The following is a 14,194-nucleotide window of genomic DNA, read 5'->3' as shown; positions in this document are numbered from 1 at the left end:
CATAACATCATATTCAATGGTGAAGAGTTGAAAGCTTTTCCTCTGAGACCAGGAACAAGACAAGGTATCCACTCTCACCACTCTATTCAACATAGTAATGGAAATGTTAGCCAGAGTAATTAGGCAAAGAAAAAAAAGGTATACAAATTGGAGAGGAAGAAGTAAAACTGCATCTGTTTGCTAATGACATAATCTTATATATAGAAAACCCTAAAGATTCTACCAAAAACTGTTAGCACTAATCAACAAATTCAGTGAAGTTGCAGGATACAAAATCAACATACAAAAACCAGCTGAGAAAGAAATAATATCTGCAAGAGAAATAAAGAAAATGATTCCATTTACAATAGTTTCAAAAACAATAAAATATTAAGGAATATATTTAACCAAGGAGATGAAAGATATATCCACTGAAAACTATAAGACTCTGATGAAAGAAATTGAAGGCACAAACAGAATGATATCCCTTGTTCATGGATCAGAAGAATTAATATTGTTAAAATGTGCATAGTACACAAAGCCATCTACAGATTCAATGCAATCCCTATCAAAATTCCAATGGTATTTTGGAAAAGACAATCCTAAAATTTGTACAGAACAATAAACGACCTCAAATAGACAAAGCAATCTTGAGAAGGAAGAACAAAGCTGAGAACATTACATTTCCTGTTTTCAAACTATACACCAAAACTATCATAATGAAACAGTATGGTAATGGCATGAAAACAGACACATAGACCAATGGAAAAAAACTGAAAGCTCAGGAACAGGGACTTCCCTGGTGGTCCAGTGGTTAAAGACTCCGCACTCCCGATGCTGGGGCCCAGATTTGATCCCTGGTCAGGGAACTAGAGCCCGCATGCCACAACAAAGATCCCACATGACACAACAAAGATCCTGCATGCTGCAAACAAAAATCCCGCATGCTGGGCTTCCCTGGTGGCGCAGCGGTTGAGAATCCGCCTGCCGATGCAGGGAACATGGGTTCGTGCCCCGGTCCGGGAGGATCCCACATGCCACGGAGCAGCTGGGCCCATGAGCCACGGCCGCTGAGCCTGTGCGTCTGGAGCCTGTGCTCCACAACGGGAGAGGCCACAACAGTGAGAGGCCCACGTACCACCAAAAAAAAAAAAAAAAGATCCCGCATGCTGCAAACAAAGATCCCGCATGCTGCAATAAAGAGCCAGTGCAGCCAAATAAATATTTTTTAAAAATAAAATAAATGGTGTTGGGAAAACCAAATATCCATACACAAAAGAATAAAACTGGACCTTTGTCTTGCATGACTCACAAAAATTAACTCAAAATTAATTAAACACTTAAGACCCGATGTAAAACTCCTAGAAGGAAACACAGAGAAAAAGTTCCTTGACATTGGTCTTGGTAACAATTTTTTGTATCTGACAACAATGTTTTATGTATGATACCAAAAGCACAAGCAACAAAAGCAAAATCAAACGGGCGAGACTATATCAAACAAAGCAGCTTCCGCACAGCAGTAGAAATCAACAAAATGAAGAGGCAACCTATAGAATGGGAGAAAATAGTAACAAACCATATATCTGATAAGGGGTTAATATTCAAAATGCATAAGAAATTCATAAAACTCAATAGCACACACACAAAAAAATACAATCCAAATTAAAAGTGGGCAGAGTACCTGAAGATATACAAATGGCCAATAAGTATATGAAAAGATGCTCTACATCGTTAATTACATGGAAATGCAAATCAAAGTCACAATGATATATCACCTCACATCTGTTAGAATGGCTATTATCAAAATGACAAGCAATAACAAATAATGGCAAGGGTGTGGAGAAAAGGGAACTCTGGAGTACTGTAGGAGGGAACGTTAATTGGTGCAGCCATTATGGAAAACAGTATGATGGTTCCTCAAAAGATTAAAAATAGAACTGCCATATGATCCAAAGTCCTATTTTGGGGTATATTTCTGAAAGAAATGGAATTACAATCTCAAAGAGGTATCTTCACTCCCATATTCACTGCAGCATTATTCACAATAGCCAAGACATGGAAACAACCTAAAAGTCCATCAACAGATGAATGGATAAAGAAAATGTGGTATATATACATATACATATAAAGGAGTTTTATTCGGCCATAAGAAGGAAGGAAATCCTGCCATTTTTGGCAACATGGATGGACCTTGAGTGCATTATGCTATGTGACATAAGTCAGACAAAGAAAGAACAAACACTATATAAATCTTTAAAAGCCGAACTAATAGAAACAGAGAGTAGAATAGTGGTTGCCATGGGCTTGGAGCTGCGGAAAATAGGGAGATATTGGTCAAAAGGTATAAACTTCCAGTTACAGGATAAATAAGTTCTGGGGGCTCAAATGTAAAGCATGGTGACTATAATTAACAATACTGTATTATAATCTTGAAAACTGCTAAGAGAGTAAACCTTAAATGTTCTCACAACAAAAGAAAATGATAATTATGTTAGGTGATGGATGTGTTAACTAACCTTATTGTGGTAATTATTTTACAACATATACACGTATCACGTTATTAGGCTGTACACCTCAAAATCACAATGTTATATGTGTATTGTATCTCAATAAAGCTGGGAAATTTTATTACAAAGCTACAGTAATCAAGACAATGTAGTGCTTACATAAGAATAAACATATATATCAAGAGAACTGAGAGTACAGAAATAACTTTTTACATTTTTGCAAGGGTCAATTCAACGCATGGGGAGGGGTGGGAAAGGTGCTGAAATAACTGAATATCCACATGCAAAAGAGTAAAGTTGTACCCTGACCTCACAAAAGATATAAATATTAACTTAAAATGAATCATAGACTTAAATGGAATCTCTAAGGCTATAAAACTCTTAGTCAAAATCTTCAGAGTAAATCTCTTCAATCTTTGATTTGGCAATGGTTTCTTGGAAATGATACCAAAAGCACAAGCAAAAAAAGAAAAACAAATCGGACATTATCAAAATTAAAACGTTTTGTGCATCAAAGCACACTATCAACAGACTTATTGTGGTGATCATTTCTCAGTATACATAAATATTAAATCATTATGTTGTATACCTGGAACCAATATAATGTTATATCAGTTATACCTCAATTTTTTTTAAAAAAAAAAAGCACACTGTCAAGGGAGTGAAAAGACAATCCACAGAAAATGAGAAAATATTTACAAATCTTATATCTGGTAACTGTCTTGAATGCAGAATATACAAAGGACTTGGAAATCCACCATTAAAAGACAAATAACCCACGCAAAGGATCTGAATAACCATTTCTCCAAGAAGATACTCTCCCAAGGAACGTTCAACATCAGCAGGTGAAATACAAATCAAAACCATAGATACTACTTCATAACCACTGGGATTCTTAAAAAAAAACAACAAAACACAACCAATAACAAGTGCTGGCAAGGATGTAGAGAAATTGGAAGCTTCATGAATTGTTCATGGAATTGTAAAATGATGCAACCACTTTAGAAAACAGTTTGGCAGTTTCACAAAAAGTTAAACATAGTGTTTCCATATGACCCAGAATTCTATTCCTAGATACATGCCCAAGAGAATTGAAAACACATGTCCACACAAAAACCTCTATACAAATGCTCATAGTAACATTATTCATAATAGCCAAAAAAGTGAAAACCTTAATGCCATCAACTGATGAATGCAAAAATAAATTATATCCATACAACGGAATATTATTCAGCCATACAAAGGAATAAAATATTGATGTTATTATTCAGCCATTAAAAAGGAATAAAATGATGATATAAGCTATCAGTATTTCAATGATGAACATGAAATATACTATGCTAAGTGCAAGAAGCTAATCACAAAAGGCCATATATTGTATGATTTCATTTTTATTAAGTGGCCAGAATGGTAAATCCATAGGGAGAGAAAGTAGGTTAGTAGCTGTCAGGAGCTGGGGCAATGAGAGAATGGGGAGTTAGTACTAATGGAGTTTGATTCTGAGGTGATGTAAATGTTCTAGAATGAGACAGTGGTTACTCATAACCTGTGAGCACAGTAATAGACCATTAAATTGTACACTTAAAAAAAAGACTCTCACACAGCTTATCATATGCTATGACATATGTCAAAATCTACTCAGAAATTATGAAAAGATAGCAATATTCTGTGTCAGTAAAGATACAGAATAATTACTGTGTAATAAAATTAGTTTCTTAATAACAGGTAAATGTGCTTTATTAAAATTACTATAGTAAACATTTTTTTAACCTAAAACACTATTGGTGCTGAATAAATTTACCTTATTGAATGATACTGTTTCATTTTTACTATCTAGACCCCTTCAGAGAACATCTTTAGAAAAAAGAATTTTCACCCTTAGCTTATCCTTCTCATTTGTCTAAAAAGTACGTGTATGTCTGTAAGTATGTATACTGGAAAAGAACAAAAAAGGAAAGAGAAATTCACTTTATTGGTGTCATCATTTTTACCGTTTTTCAGGTGTTTACTGAACTAACTGGTTTGCTTGGGAGTTGTATGGATGTACCACTGAGTTGTAAAACAAAATGCAATTCTCAGACATAGGACTCCAGGACTTCCTTTCTCTCAAACAGTTCTACACCACAGAAGAACAATGCTGAGGGCACAGTCTACAACTGGAGTTTCCTGCAGATATAATATATTCTAACTAACACTTTCATCAATAACTTTTTTACTCTCGATTATTGTCTAAATTCCAAAAGCAAAACTAGGCATATCAGCTTTCACTCAAAACCTTTGGGAATAAGTTTAGACTCATACTGCCAGAAAGAAGAAAAGGAAAGAATTGAAATTTGAGGCATGGTCACCACTGTAATCAGCATTCTTAAAACTAAATTATAAAGCGGAAACAAACTTCACCAATGAAAGTAATAAGGAGAAAGATATTACTTATGGTCATCAAGTGGTTATCATTCTCAAAAGTTGGCCCACTGAAATGGTGTCCAATATACACTGAGAAACTGGAGGGCTTTGGCTCCTCTAGCTTTTTTAAACGATGACATCATCTCACAAGGGACAAAAAGGAAATGCCACCCATGGAATTACAGCCTTTATTTAATATCCTAAAGCTAACTCAATATTACTGTGATCATTTTGTTGTTGCTACTAGTAATAACTTGCATTTTTACCATGCTGTGTTCAAAGCACTTATACATTTATTTAATTTTATTATCATAGTCATCATCTAAAGTCAGAAGAGATTAAATATTATTAGTATCATTTTCCAGATAAATCAATTGAAATACAGGTTTAAGTTCTTGGCTTGACAACCTAGTTTTCACAGGCCCTTATACCTTTCCCTTCTCGAGACATTTCTTTGTAAAATACCACGAAAATATTTGGAACAGAAACCAGTGACTAATCTATTCCCTAATAAGCATTCACATGTTTTTCAAACTAGCTCCTTAGAACAATTTATATCTTTTTTTTTTTTTTTTTGCGGTACGTGGGCCTCTCACTGTTGTGGCCTCTCCCGTTGTGGAGCACAGGCTCCAGACGCACAGGCTCAGCAGCTATGGCTCACGGGCCCAGCCGCTCCGCGGCATGTGGGATCTTCCCGGACTGGGGCACGAACCCGTGTCCCCTGCATCGGCAGGCGGACTCTCAACCACTGTGCCACCATTAATTTATATCTTTATAATTAATATTTTTTATAAATAACAAAACAGAATGCAACAAAGTTTTAAGTCCAATTATATGCTACAACATACGGTCCCCCAAACACTAAATAGCTGACCTCCAAAGGAAGCTTAAAAGAGCCAGTCACCAACTACTGAAAGCATCTTCAATTTGTGTTTAAGCCTGTCTCTTAGATAACACTGTCTTTGTGAGGCATTCTACACCAGAGATTATTTGCACATCTCCCCATGAAAAATGGGCCTAGGATATGACAAAATGGGATTGATGTCACATTTAATAAATTTATTAAGCAATTATTCTAAAAACTTTGGAGAATGAGAAGGTACTTCAAGACTCCTTCTAGGATAATTTTACTAAAGGAATAGATCAACAGTATTCATGCACAGTGCGTTTTTGCATTTATTATTATTCAGTAAATATTTACCATTAATTTCTAACTATGGGTCAGGTTTATTCTTGGCACTAACAATATGGTGCTAAACAATAAGTAGAAGGTCTTTGCCCTCAATATTCAGTAAATATTTATCATTAATTTCTAACTATGGGTCAGGTTTATTCTTGGCAGGCACTAACAATATAGTACTAAACAATAAGGTCTTTGCCCTCAAGGAGCTTACATTACAGTAGATGGAAATGGAAAATAAACAAATTTAAAAGAATATTGGAGACTGGAAACTTATACAGAGAGAACTAAAATGGGGCATTGTAAGAGAATAATTGAGTAGATTTTTTTTGAATGGATAGTTAACTCTGCTGAAGGTGATATTTAAATGACCAGGAGAAACAAATTGAGCACAGATATTGAAAGATCACCACAGGGTTTTAAAATGGAATGAGCTTGTAACTTTTCTAGAAATAGTCTTTGGGTTCTGTTTTTTTTTTTTTAAATCTCCGCCCCCCACCATCTTTTTATGTGTAAATCAATCCTTGTTGAAAGCAATCTATGGCAAAGTTGTACAATTTTCTTTGGAAAATAAAAGATGGGTATGTATATGAGTTAAATTTTTTAAAAAAAGGAAAGAGCTTATCTTGGCCAAAAAAAAAAGAGAGAGAGAGAATCCTACTGTGACTAACCTATAGTGGTTACCAGATGATGTCGGAGGGCTAGGCCACAGCCAGATTACATGGGATATTTTGGTAAACCAGAACAAGGGTTTGTTTGTATACTAATAGGAAAGATCAAGCATGTTGGGAATGGTGGGAGAAATGGATGACAGTAAAGAGAGGAGTATCATAACTCAACAATATAATACTAGCTTTCCCTTGCCACGCCTATTTTATCCACTGTTTTGAGGGTGACTGAATTGAAGTAGAAGTATACTGACCACCCTATAAATATAACAGTGGTGAAGATTTCCAGTAAAGATAATTCCATTAGTTCTGACTAGGAAGCAACCTCTCTGTTCCAAACAATGAGCAATAACACATAAAGGTAAAAATAGAAATACGAAAGTGTTATAAATATCTCAAAATCAAGATAAACATCTCTTGAATGAAAAGTGGTCAGCCAGGCTGAAGCCATGAGCTGTAGACCTCTAAGTTTGAAAAAGAGAGTGACAGCATGCAGGGAAACAGAGACAGAAACCAGGCTATTACTTGAAGCAAAAGACTTTGGTGGCGCCATTTCCCTCTTGGGATAAAGGACTGAAATATATTCCCACCATTTGCCTAGAACAGTGGTTCTCCACTGGAGGTGCTTCTGTCTCCCAGGAAACATTTGGCAATGTCAGGAAGTATTTTGGTTGTCAGAACTGGGGATGTAAAGATGTTACTCACATCTAGTGCATAGAGGCTAGAGATTCTGTAAAACGTTCTACAACACATACATACACAAAAAGCCCCACACAAAACAGAATTATCTGGTACAAACTATCAATAGTGCTAGCATGAAAATAGTGCAGTATTGAGTGCCAAGTCTCAATAGTGAGAAACCACAGTCACTTAAAGCCTAGAGACATCAAAAACACAGGCCAAGCCTCTCAACCAAAAACTAAACCAAGTGCTCCACTGGCTCAGTGATTACACCTGTGAATTCACCAATATTGCTTAGAAGCAGGAGCCACAAAATGAATAATGAGACCTGCTTATGGACTGCAGTCCTAAAAGTCAATCATTAAACCCCTAGGCAGGTAAGAGTGGGAACAGAAAAGGAGTGTGAAGAAACATGAATTCAAAATTAAACTTTCAATCGAAACTCCAAAACGTGAAGAAATGCTAAGAAAAACAGACAACACAACCAACAATTAGAACATGAATGCACTTCAAATGTAATTATACATACAATCAACAGGAAAACATGATCTACTAAAATTGCTGAATTTCAAATTTCTTAATACAAGGAGACTACAAAACAATGCCTACAAAGTTAGAAGAAAGAAAGTGTGACATAAGACATAACCAAACTCTGGTCCAAATAAAGGCAAGAGAAAAATAATTTTTAAAATAAAAAATTAAAATATAGTTCTCAAGAGTTTTCTATAGAAATTACCAGAGAATGAACAAAAAACCTGTGGCACAAGAATGAATGTATAATGAATCCATTTTATCATAAAATTAAAATAATGTGGAGGCTATATAAAAGGGAATATAAATGGACAAAAAACAGGTAAATAAAGCTGATAGGGGAAGGGAAAATGAGAGACAGTGAACATGCATGGATTTCTTCGTCTCTTATCACCAAGTATCAAAAGATATTCTACAGGTATAATAAATCAAGTAATCATGGCATAGATATACTTAAAGACATAAAGGTAACATTAATAAAAAATAACAGTCAACAAAAAATATCGCATGGCAAAATCGAAAGATGAAAACGGAGAAGTTAAAATTGCACTAATTCCATCATTGCTTGTACAAAGGAATCAACAGTACAGTTGTTTGTTCACAAACTGGCCCCCATACACAGAGAAAAGCAAGGAGAAACCAAAGAAACAGACCGGCCACGCCAGATTAGTAGGTGGCAGGTTAACTAAGCAAGAGAACTCACCAGGCTTGTCTGGGGCAGCTGCACGACGAGTATGAGACAGGCTGCGACCTGGGACCCTGCGCTGCAGTGCTTGCACCTGAACAGACATTTCCTCCAGCAACAGAATTCAAAGAAACTATAAGGGAGCAAACATAACTGCTCACATACGCAGTCGGGGCAAGGTATAAACAATAAGATACAAAAAAAAGCCAAAAGCCAACTGATACTTGGGAGGTGTCGGGAGCAAAAGCAGGTTACTGCGCATGATCCCTGTGCTCAGCACTGCCAATGGGGGAAGCAGGCCACGTAAGCCACGCCTCCAGGCCGACCCACCCATCGGCCCCACCCTCACCCCATTTATGAACCAGCTCGCCCACGCTACTCAAAGAGTGAGGTAGGGCACCTGTTAGTTGTTTTGCCCTCATGCTGTACCATGGGCCCCAATAAAGCCTTGCCTGAATTCCTCGTCTGGCCTGTTATCAATTTCTCTTGATTAAAGAGTCCAAGAACCCAGGTCGGTAACAAGTAGATACTCTACACCTGCCTACTAGAATCTTAAAAGTTTATACAGAGGGCTTAAAACGAGGTTTAAGACACCTGCACAGTCCAGGTCATCTCAACACATTGCTCTCTCAAGGCTGCGTCTTTGAAAACAGCTCCCACTGTGGGAACAGAGAACAAGGCGTGCACTGCAAGGACAGGGGAGGGGGTGAGGAAACTTCCATTGCCCTGGTCCAGCTCTAGGGTCAACCAGCAGTCACATCCTCTTGATGACCTCCTACAACCACAGTTCATAAAAAATAAGAAAGGAACTGCTAGGACTTCCCTGGTGGCGCAGTGGTTAAGAATTTGCCTGCCAATGCAGGGCACATGGGTTTGAGACCTGGTCCGGGAAGATCCCACATGCCACGGAGCAACTAAGCCCACGCGCCACAACTACTGAGCCTGCACTCTAGAGCCCACATGCCACAACTACTGAAGCCCGCGCACCTAAAGCCCGTGCTCCGCAACAAGAGAAGCCAAAAGCAAGGAGAAACCAAAGAAACAGACCGGCCACGCCAGATTAGTAGGTGGCAGGTTAACTAAGCAAGAGAACTCACCAGGCTTGTCTGGGGCAGCTGCACGACGAGTATGAGACAGGCTGCGACCTGGGACCCTGCGCTGCAGTGCTTGCACCTGAACAGACATTTCCTCCAGCAACAGAATTCAAAGAAACTATAAGGGAGCAAACATAACTGCTCACATACGCAGTCGGGGCAAGGTATAAACAATAAGATACAAAAAAAAGCCAAAAGCCAACTGATACTTGGGAGGTGTCGGGAGCAAAAGCAGGTTACTGCGCATGATCCCTGTGCTCAGCACTGCCAATGGGGGAAGCAGGCCACGTAAGCCACGCCTCCAGGCCGACCCACCCATCGGCCCCACCCTCACCCCATTTATGAACCAGCTCGCCCACGCTACTCAAAGAGTGAGGTAGGGCACCTGTTAGTTGTTTTGCCCTCATGCTGTACCATGGGCCCCAATAAAGCCTTGCCTGAATTCCTCGTCTGGCCTGTTATCAATTTCTCTTGATTAAAGAGTCCAAGAACCCAGGTCGGTAACAAGTAGATACTCTACACCTGCCTACTAGAATCTTAAAAGTTTATACAGAGGGCTTAAAACGAGGTTTAAGACACCTGCACAGTCCAGGTCATCTCAACACATTGCTCTCTCAAGGCTGCGTCTTTGAAAACAGCTCCCACTGTGGGAACAGAGAACAAGGCGTGCACTGCAAGGACAGGGGAGGGGGTGAGGAAACTTCCATTGCCCTGGTCCAGCTCTAGGGTCAACCAGCAGTCACATCCTCTTGATGACCTCCTACAACCACAGTTCATAAAAAATAAGAAAGGAACTGCTAGGACTTCCCTGGTGGCGCAGTGGTTAAGAATTTGCCTGCCAATGCAGGGCACATGGGTTTGAGACCTGGTCCGGGAAGATCCCACATGCCACGGAGCAACTAAGCCCACGCGCCACAACTACTGAGCCTGCACTCTAGAGCCCACATGCCACAACTACTGAAGCCCGCGCACCTAAAGCCCGTGCTCCGCAACAAGAGAAGCCACCGCAATGAGAAGCCCGTGCACCGCAATGAAGAGTAGCCCCCGCTCGCCACAACTAGAGAAAGCCCACATGCAGCAACGAAGACCCAATGCAGCCAAAATTAATAAATAAATAATTGTTTTAAAAAAGGAGCTGCTAAATCAAAAATATGGTAAGGGGCAGCACAGAGTGTGGGGACCTGGGTCTGCAGCTTGCACTCTGCCGAGTGGGTGCCTGCCTTGTCCTGCCCACCACGGCCCTGGGGGCTGCGGGTGGCTGATGTCTAAACACTGTGCACTGCCACGCTCTGCTCTCCCTGCGTAAATTCACAGACAGACGTGAGTGGGTGCCAACAGAAAACGATGTTGGTACAGTGGGAATGAGCAATTTTGCACAGGAAGCTTTGGGAGGTGTTTACCGTAGTCTGCCTGAAGTTGGGACAAAACTGAACAAACAAGAGGAGGTTGGTGCTTTGGAAAGTGTGAACGCTGCTGGTGAACTCTATTCTCCTCTATCACGAGAAGTAACTGAAATGAATGAAGCTCTAGCAGAAAACCCAGGACTTGTCAACAAATCTTGTTAGGAAGATGGTTGGCTGATTAAGATGACACTCAGTAATCCTTCAGAACTAGATGAACTAACGAGTGAAGAAGCATATGAGCAATACATAAAATCTATTGAGGACTAAAAATGGAACCCTTAAATAAACTAGTTTGGAACCAAAAAGAAAAATCTCTGAAAATATTTATACATAGAAATATACAAATCATTATCGTGAAAAAGGAATATACCAGTGTTGACTTGAAACAGATAGACTGCCAGATACTTCCCCAGCAACGATGGATTTATTCAGGATAGCAGAGAACTGCAATTCAGGGTCTGCAACCATGAGCAAATTCCCCACAGGACAAGGGAATTAGAACACTTTTATAGAGGGGAAAAGGAAGTTGGGAGCATTATTCTTAACAGAGTCCATGGCTTTTCACTGGCTGAGTCCTTGCCAGGAAAGAAGAGGAGTCTGTCTTCTTCCTGTTGGGCTCTGCTATCAGTTCAGGCCATGAGAGCTCCCCCTGAGAGTGTCCCAACTCTAATTGAGATTTCTGTTTATTAATTTTTACAGAAGGAATTAAACATAAGAGAATTAAGAACAAATATATGTCATATAAATAAACATACTATGTATTTTGTACACATAGCATAAGAGTATGTTAAAAGAGGAAAGCAAGGCAAGATTCAGTTCACTGCAAAACTCAAGACACTGTCCTAATCTAGGCTTCCCTGAAAAAGCAGCCTGATCCAGGTGGTAAATTTGGGGAAGTAATCACAAGGATCAGGAGCGGAGGACTGAGAAAGATGAAATAGGAAAACAGTGTGTCATGAAGCTGATTATCCCTGGGACACCTAGGTATGATCCCGCTGGGAGCTCTGTGCAGCCACGTGAATATACTTCAAAACTGTCCACCCAAGAGCTGGAAAAGGAGAATATTTATGCATTGTTCCCTGTCCCCCATTAGTCATGAATTTTTGCCCATAATAACAGCTGAGCAGGTATATACAGATACATAGCTTTGTGTTACAGAAAAGGTGAGTGCTCCGATTACACATACAGAGAGCCAGTTGCTGCAACTACAGCTGAAAAGTGAAACAACAGTGAAAAGTGGACCAAGAGAATGTGAGGCAGGGCAAACAACTTAGCAAACGCTTATTGGGTAAATGCACATTGAGGAAAATTTCAGACAAGGTTGGATTTAGAGCAAATATTATTTAAAGGGTACACTTCAGAGGGAAGATCTAAAAATTACAAATATCTTTGTAATAAATAATACACAGCCATTTTCATAAAGCAACAGAAAACACAAGGAGAAAGACAGAGAAGACAAGATTATAACAAAACTTTCAGGAACGACTCTGGAGTCCAAAAAGAAATCAAAGTGAAATAGGCAGACTATATTTTGAACATAACAATTAAATAGAAAAGAAGAGAGAAAGTGTGAGGGTTACTCTTCAAAACAGTAACTGGCCCTGATGCCTTTATCAAGAAATTCTAGCACAGGGAGATCACCTTGGTGCTTTGTGACCCCCTAGAGGAGTGGGATAGGGAGGGTGGGAGGGAGGCGCAAGAGGGAGGGGATATGGGGATATATGTATACATATAGCTGATTCACTTTGTTATACAGCAGAAGCTAACACAACATTGTAAAGCAATTATACTCCAATAAAGATGTAAAAAAAAAAAAGAAATTAACACAACATTGTGAATCAACTCTACTTCAATTAAATTTACACAAAAAAAAGAAATTCTACCAAACCTTTTTTCAATTGACACATAATTTACCTATAACATTATATTAGTTTCAAGGGTAAAACATAATTCAATATTTGTATATATTGCAAAATGATCACCATAATAAATCTAGTTAATACCCATCACCACATAAAGTTACAATTATTTTCTTGTGAAGAGAACTTTTAAGATCTACTCCCTCAGCAATTTTTAAATACAATACAATATTATTAACTATAGTCACTATGCTGTACATTACCTCCCCATGACTTATCAAGAAACAGATAGCTCCAGTACTATTTCAACTCTTCCAGAAAATAAATTGTAAAAGGAAGTCACCCAGATAAGTTTTAGGAAGCAAGTATAACAATGGTACCAAAGCTGACAAAGATAGCACCCACAAAAAAGGAAACTATAAACAAATTTCATTTACAAATATTGATGCAAATATCAAAAAAAATTAGCAAGCAGAATGCATCAGGATTTTTAAAAATAATAAACCATGCAGGGAGAGATAAAAAATAGGAGTATAGGGCTTCCCTGGTGGCGCAGTGGTTGCGCGTCCGCCTGCCGATGCAGGGGAGTCGGGTTCGCGCCCCGGTCTGGGAGGATCCCACGTGCCGCGGAGCGGCTGGGCCCGTGAGCCATGGCCGCTGGGCCTGCGCGTCCGGAGCCTGTGCTCCGCAACGGGAGAGGCCACAGCAGAGGGAGGCCCGCATACCACAAAAAAAAAAAAAAAAAAGGAGGGCTGGGCACCTCTGCAACTCTGAGGGTTCCAGAGAGTCTGCAGAGCCAGATCCTACCCTATAATGGAAAAGAATCTGAAAAAAAAATGTGTGTGTGTGTGTGTGTGTGTGTGTGTGTGTGTAATCGAATCACTTGGCTATATACCTGAAACTAACACAATATTGTAAATCAATTACACGAAAACTTTAAAACTAAATAAATAAACCATGATAATATGTTTTATTCAAAGAATGCAAGAATAGTTTAATACTAGGAAATCTGCATGTAATTCACCATATTAACAGCTCATAAATAGAAAAATCATAGAACAACTACATAGTTGCTGAAAAGGCATTACAAAATTTAACAACTATTCTTCGTAAGAATTTTTTTTTAAAAATAGGTTCTTCTGTGTACGATAGGGAAACACAGCTGGAAAATTTCTCATTAAAGTCCAAGAGCAAGACAAGATGT

General features: G+C 38.9%; 1 long non-coding RNA gene and 1 pseudogene across 1 annotated transcript in view; one reads left to right on the top strand and one right to left on the bottom strand.

The window, feature by feature from the left end:
* Positions 1–8,735, bottom strand: part of LOC129392413 (uncharacterized) — a 291,648-nt gene extending 282,913 nt beyond the window's left edge. The window contains exon 1 of the long non-coding RNA XR_008618213.1: positions 8,653–8,735. This is a non-coding gene — a long non-coding RNA (uncharacterized lncRNA). The remainder of the gene's footprint in view (positions 1–8,652) is intronic.
* Positions 8,736–9,973: 1,238 nt separating this feature from the next.
* On the top strand, positions 9,974–11,398 carry LOC102986163 (glycine cleavage system H protein, mitochondrial-like; annotated as a pseudogene).
* The last annotated feature ends 2,796 nt before the right edge of the window (positions 11,399–14,194 follow it).

The sequence above is a fragment of the Physeter macrocephalus genome, chromosome 9 (assembly GCF_002837175.3).
Source record: "Physeter macrocephalus isolate SW-GA chromosome 9, ASM283717v5, whole genome shotgun sequence".
In the NCBI taxonomy this organism is placed as follows: domain Eukaryota; kingdom Metazoa; phylum Chordata; class Mammalia; order Artiodactyla; family Physeteridae; genus Physeter; species Physeter macrocephalus.
Note: the sequence above shows the minus strand (reverse complement) of the source record. Positions and strands in the feature narration are given on the sequence as shown.